This window comes from Elephantulus edwardii, unplaced genomic scaffold (genome assembly GCF_000299155.1).
Source record: "Elephantulus edwardii isolate Elephantulus edwardi_28Jun2011 unplaced genomic scaffold, EleEdw1.0 scaffold00055, whole genome shotgun sequence".
Lineage (NCBI taxonomy): Eukaryota > Metazoa > Chordata > Mammalia > Macroscelidea > Macroscelididae > Elephantulus > Elephantulus edwardii.
This window is the reverse complement of record NW_006399805.1, coordinates 8,657,592-8,663,103: the sequence shown is the minus strand read 5'-3', so window position 1 is coordinate 8,663,103 and position 5,512 is coordinate 8,657,592. Positions and strand designations below refer to the sequence as shown.

General features: G+C 51.1%; 1 pseudogene; it reads right to left on the bottom strand.

Annotated features, from left to right (window-relative positions):
- The window catches only part of LOC102850148, a 156,154-nt pseudogene extending 153,855 nt beyond the window's left edge, over positions 1 to 2,299 (bottom strand).
- Between the last annotated feature and the right edge of the window lie 3,213 nt (positions 2,300 to 5,512).

The following is a 5,512-nucleotide window of genomic DNA, read 5'->3' as shown; positions in this document are numbered from 1 at the left end:
GTTTTAGTCCTAGGTCCATGATCCACCTTGAGTTGGTTTTTGTATATGGAGTGAGGTGGGGATCTTGTTTAATTCTTCTGCAGATAGTTTTCCAATTTTGCCAACACCATTTGTTAAAAAGGCTGTAATTTCCCTACCTAACTGATTTCATCTCCTTGTCAAAAATCAGTTGACCATAAATAGATGGGCTGATGTCCAGGTTCTCAATTCTATTCCATTGATCTATGTGTCTGTCATTGTATCAGCACCATGCTGTCTTGACTACCATGGCAGTGTAGTAAGATTTTAAATCAGGAAGTGAGATGCCTCCTACCTTTATTCTATTTTTAAGAAGTGGTTTGCTTATTCGTGGCTTCTTTCCATTCCAAATGAAGCTGGAGATTGCCTTTTCCATCTCATTGAAGAATGAAATTGGTATTTGTATTGGGATTGCATTGAACGTGTATATTGCCTTTGGTAGTATTGCCATCCTGCAGAAGGGCAAGTCGCTGGGCCACATCCCCCTCAGCTGCCTCTTCTCTGTCATCTCTGATGACGGGACGGAAAGTGGCCGAGGACATCCTAGACAGCTCTGGTGACTCAAACACTCCAAAAACCTGGTCGATCATCTTGCGAGCTTCCTCCACTTCCTGGTCCTGCACCTCTGTCTCGATGGTGTAGGTACCTGCATCGCTGAGGCTGTCATCCTCCTCCTGTCTGCGTGCCTTGGTCAGCTGGGGGTCTGTGGGTGGTGGGGCCGCAGGGCCGCCCTGGGATGGTGAGGGGGCCCGGCCGGGCAGCAGGGGCGCCCTTGCGGGCACACTGCGCCATGAAGTCCTGGGCCAGGCGGGAGCGGCGGCTCACGCTGCCAAAGGGCCTGGCAGGGCGGGCGGGCACCGGGCTCGCGCGCTCCTCCGGCTTCTCCCGCTTGAGTGAGCCAGCCCGCTGGGGCCTGGGGCCGCCCGGCTGGTCCCTGTCGGTGGGGACCAGTGCACAGGGGCGCCTGTCGGCCTTGGGGTCCGAGGGTGGCGTGTGTGTGTGAAGGACTGGGAGCACTTCTTGCGGGGCGTGTCCTCGTCGAAGAACTCGATGACGAAGGTCTGCTGGTTGTGCAGCAGCTCCTGGGGGTTCCGCTTATCTGGCGCTGCAGCCGGGCCTGCTCTGTGCCCGTCTCCACAGGCGCACTGGCTGCCGTGGGGGCCAATGGGTCCTCCGAGTCACTCTGCGTGCCATCCTCATGCTTGTGGCCCCTCAGTGTGCGGGTGTGGATGGGCAGGTCACTTGGTGCTGTGCCAGTCATCGCCCGGGCCAGCTCGGCGTAGCAGGCTGGGGTCATTGTGCACCAGCCAGTCGGCCACCTTGCTCTCTGCAGACACCATCTCAGCAGGCGTGGCCTCCTTGCCCAGGGGCCGCCGCTGGCGCAGGGCAAACTTGGTGACATGGTCCTTGATCTTGACCTTGCCTGGGCTGCAGTCATCAAACTCGATGGTGAAGGAGGCGTGGCTCTGTACCACGCGTGCCACCCCACACTCTCCTAGCTCTTGGTCCTTGGTGGGGACCTCGTGCACTGGCAACTCGGGAGAGCGCACAGCTGGCGGGACTCCTTCTTGGGGATCTCAAAGTAGCTGGGCTCCTGGCGGAACGGGAAGCCCTGTGGCTCGGGGGTCCGGATCGTAGGTGTGCTGGTCAGCTCTCCGTCCTGCTGGGCTGGGCCCCTGGGCTGGGCCCCTGGCACGCTCTGCCTCAGGCTCTGCCTGTTGCCGGTCCTCAGCTGGGCTGCTGCCATCATCCTCTCCCCACCAGGACGGCTGCCCATACAGGGGGGTGCGGTAGGTGGACGCCTCTGTCCCTGGCCTCTGGTCCCCCTTCTCCGGTCTGGGGTTCGAAGCCTCGCAGTACGGTGTATGGTCCAGCAGCGGTTCACACTCCTCTTTGGCGCCGAGCCCTTGACAACGCTCACCTGCAGCTGGCTGGTGTACTTCTCATTGTTGAGGGCCTCTTCGGGAAGCCGGTGCTGCACACGCTCCAGCACGTACAAGCTAGGATCGTAGCCGAAGTGGACAACACCGTTGAGCTTGAGGGTGACATACTTCTGGTCCGGGATGTGCACGTCATTCACAAAGGTCCCATTGAGGCTGCCCAAGTCCTTCACCCAGTGCTCGTTTCGGTCCTGGTCGTAATTGATGACGGCGTGCTGCTTGTCCACACTGCAGGACTGGAGTACAAGTTCACACTCGTCCCGTCCCACGAAGATGAGCTCATGGGGCAGGCAGTGGCGGGTCCCGCAGCTGCTCACCAGGAACCAGGAAGTGACACTCATCCTGCTGCCAGACCTGCGCTCCGGCCGCTCAGGGAGTCGCCGGCTTGACCCCTGCCTGGCCCCGGTGCGAGGTCCGCCACCTAGGACATGCCTGGTGCGCGACAGCTCGCTGGAGCCCAGGGTAGCGCGGCCGCTGCAGCCTCACCTCGCGCGCGGGGTAAGGCATAGTATTTTCAACTGCTTCCTAGGCTTGTGAAAGCTGGACAATGAGTGAGGAACACCAAGGAAGAAGCAATGCTTTGAACTGTGGTGTTGGCCAAGAACGTTAACTGTGTTGTTGACTGCCAAGAGGAAAATCAAATCTGTGTTAGAGGAAGCGCAGGCACAGTACTTCTGAGAAATGAAAATTGTAAGACTTTGAGATTCAACATATTTTGTTGAATCTTAATTGTGAGACTAAACACTGGGAGGCATCCATTATGTTTGCAATGGTGGGGAGTCAGTCATTGGGAGGAAGACCTTCAAACGGGTTGGGTTTGTTACTGAATGCCAAGGGTTCTTTCTGTACTCAATTGCCAATAAGACAAATGGATTGCAATATCCATAAGCACTTTATTACAGATCTGTGGAGGACAGCCGGTCAGCTTCAAAGACTACCTCCCTGACTGGGAGAGGTCACCAGCTTTTGATACTAGGGTGAGACACCAACTTACTAAATAATAAACTTTTGTTAGTAAAATCAAAGAATTCCTATATCTGAAAGAAAACCATTCACACCCAGATATTTCCTTTCTCCCACAAACAGGCAGATTAAGTTACAATTTATATATGATTGGGAAAAACAGCTTCAAAGGGATAACAGCTAATCTAGGAGATGCATCTCCTCTTCTGAGAAACAGACAGATTAAAGAAAGGACAATGAGAATTCTAAGGTCTAGCAATTAGCTTCTCAGGCTGGAGAAAACTTATGCCGGTTTTATAACTATATAATTATAGGTTCCATAACTGATACATACATTGAGAATTCTGAACGTATCAGTACCACCCCATCAGATTGACACAGTGACTGTAACACTGGGCTTATGGAGACTGTGAGGATGGCACAGGATCGGGCATCTTTCCATGTGTTTGACACGGAGAAAGAATGTCTGTCTTGCTTCCCTCAGGCCTGACCCCCAGACCTAACCGTTCCTTGAGGAAGCCTGACAATGTCTTCTTAAGAGGACAAGATGACCAGATCCTGATTAGGCCCTGGGCCAGATGACACATTGACAGGACCCTTGCCCCAAATTCCTGAGCAAACTACCACCCCCTTTAAATCTCCCTAACAGCCCCTATAAAAGGAAACTGTCTTTGCTGCCTGCAGCAAGTTATATTCTTCTCTGCGGACAGTCACTTGGCGTCCCTCTCAGGTCTACTCAATCTTTATTAAGCCTGTTCACTGCTTGGGATCTCTGTATCTCTCTCTTTCTCTCTCTCTGGTCTCTCTCTCTCTCACAGTACAGAGGGTTGCTATGAGTCAGAGTTGAATCAACAGCATCTAACAACAACATACCTGTAGGTACGTAGGTGCAATGTAATATGATGCAATATAAACACAACCAAAATGCAATCCAATGGTGAAAGACCCCAAACTAGGGCTTTTCCCAGACGGGGTGCGACCCTGAGCAACTCACACCAGATCCACTCGCTGCAATCACACGAGGCTTTATTGACGAAGCTTCGGGATGATTTGTATCTCACACAGGAGACAGGGAAGTCGACCCTGAGCCCCAAAAAGCAAGGGAATTTATACAAGGTCTAGGGGTTCTTTGGCATGGAATTAGCTCATTGGCTCTTTGGAAAAGGAGAAGTTCAATTTTAGTTCAGTTACCTGCTGCTGACGTTAGTTAAAATATGGTTTTTGCCAGTAATTGTTTTTTCAGTTTGTGGTCAGCTAGTTCCTGGAACACAAACATTCACACAAGATCAAAGGTATAGGTTCTTACAATACAGATCAAAGGTATAGGTTCTTACAATACAGATCAAAGGTATAGGTTCTTACAATACTTGGGTTTGGGGACATTGGTTTTAAAAAATTTTCCTTTCAATGGAATCTAACTAACCAGTTGAGGTCAAAGCAGGGATTCTAAAGTTAACTCTTCTGTTCTCTATACCCAACAGCAAAGACAGAAAGATATGGCTGCCCATCCTGGAAAGACAGAGGTCATGTGAGGATCACCAGGGAGTCAAAAGCCTCTCAGGGTTGCCTTCCAGAAAGAGAGCAACACATTTGGGTATTGAGTATCTGGGATGTGAGAAAATATGGTTCTGTTCCTACAGTCACACACTGCAGTATTTGTAGTACACGTTGGACTTGGAAATAAGTGCAAACCCAGTCCTTGGCTGTTCAATCAATCCCAACTCCCAGTGGCCCTACCAGACAGAAACAGCTGCTCCCTGGGCTTTCCAAGGCTTTGTAGTGTGTACTCCCGTGGCCTAGTGGATAAGGAGTCATGTGGCCAACATAAAGGTGGGCAGTTTGAATCCCCCAATTGCTCCTCAGAGAGAGATGGACAATCTCCTCCCAGCGAGTTACAGTCCCTGAGGCCCTGCTAGATGGTCAGCCCCAGATGGATTCTGACAACAGTGAAAAGCAATCTTTTTAGCAGCTACTGCTATACCTTTCTTGAAGTTTTGGGTGGATTTCAAGCATCAATCTTTTGGTTATCAGCTGAGCCCTGAAGGAAGAATATCCTGGTTCCTCCCTCCTAGCTTGTGCAGAAACAGCCCTAGGCCTGCTCACATCCTGATAAGGCCTCTTCCAACTGCCTGGGGCCTGATCACTTCCTGATAAGGCCCCTCCCCACCCTCAACTTCCCATGCATACCAACCCCTCCCTGCCTCCTTAAAAGCTCCTATAAAAAGAAGTCACCTTTGTCAGCCCCCCAACCATTCTGATCCTGTCTTCCTTGATCACTTGGTGTCCTTCCTCCTTTGCAGACCACTCAATAAAGGGCTCTTCTTTACTTGGGACCAGATACTTCTTTGTCTCATCTCAGCTCTCTCTCCCTCTGTCAAGCCCTAACTAAAGATGGTTATCTATTTTTCAAGCATTTGGATTTAGTGTGACTTTTATATCAATAAGTCACAACCACTTGGCCAACTGACTGGAAGAGATCAATATTTGTTCCCATCCCAAAGAAGGGTGACCCAACTGAGTGTGGAAACTACAGAACAATATCATTGATTTCACATGCAAGCAAGATTCTACTGAAGACTATCCAATGACGA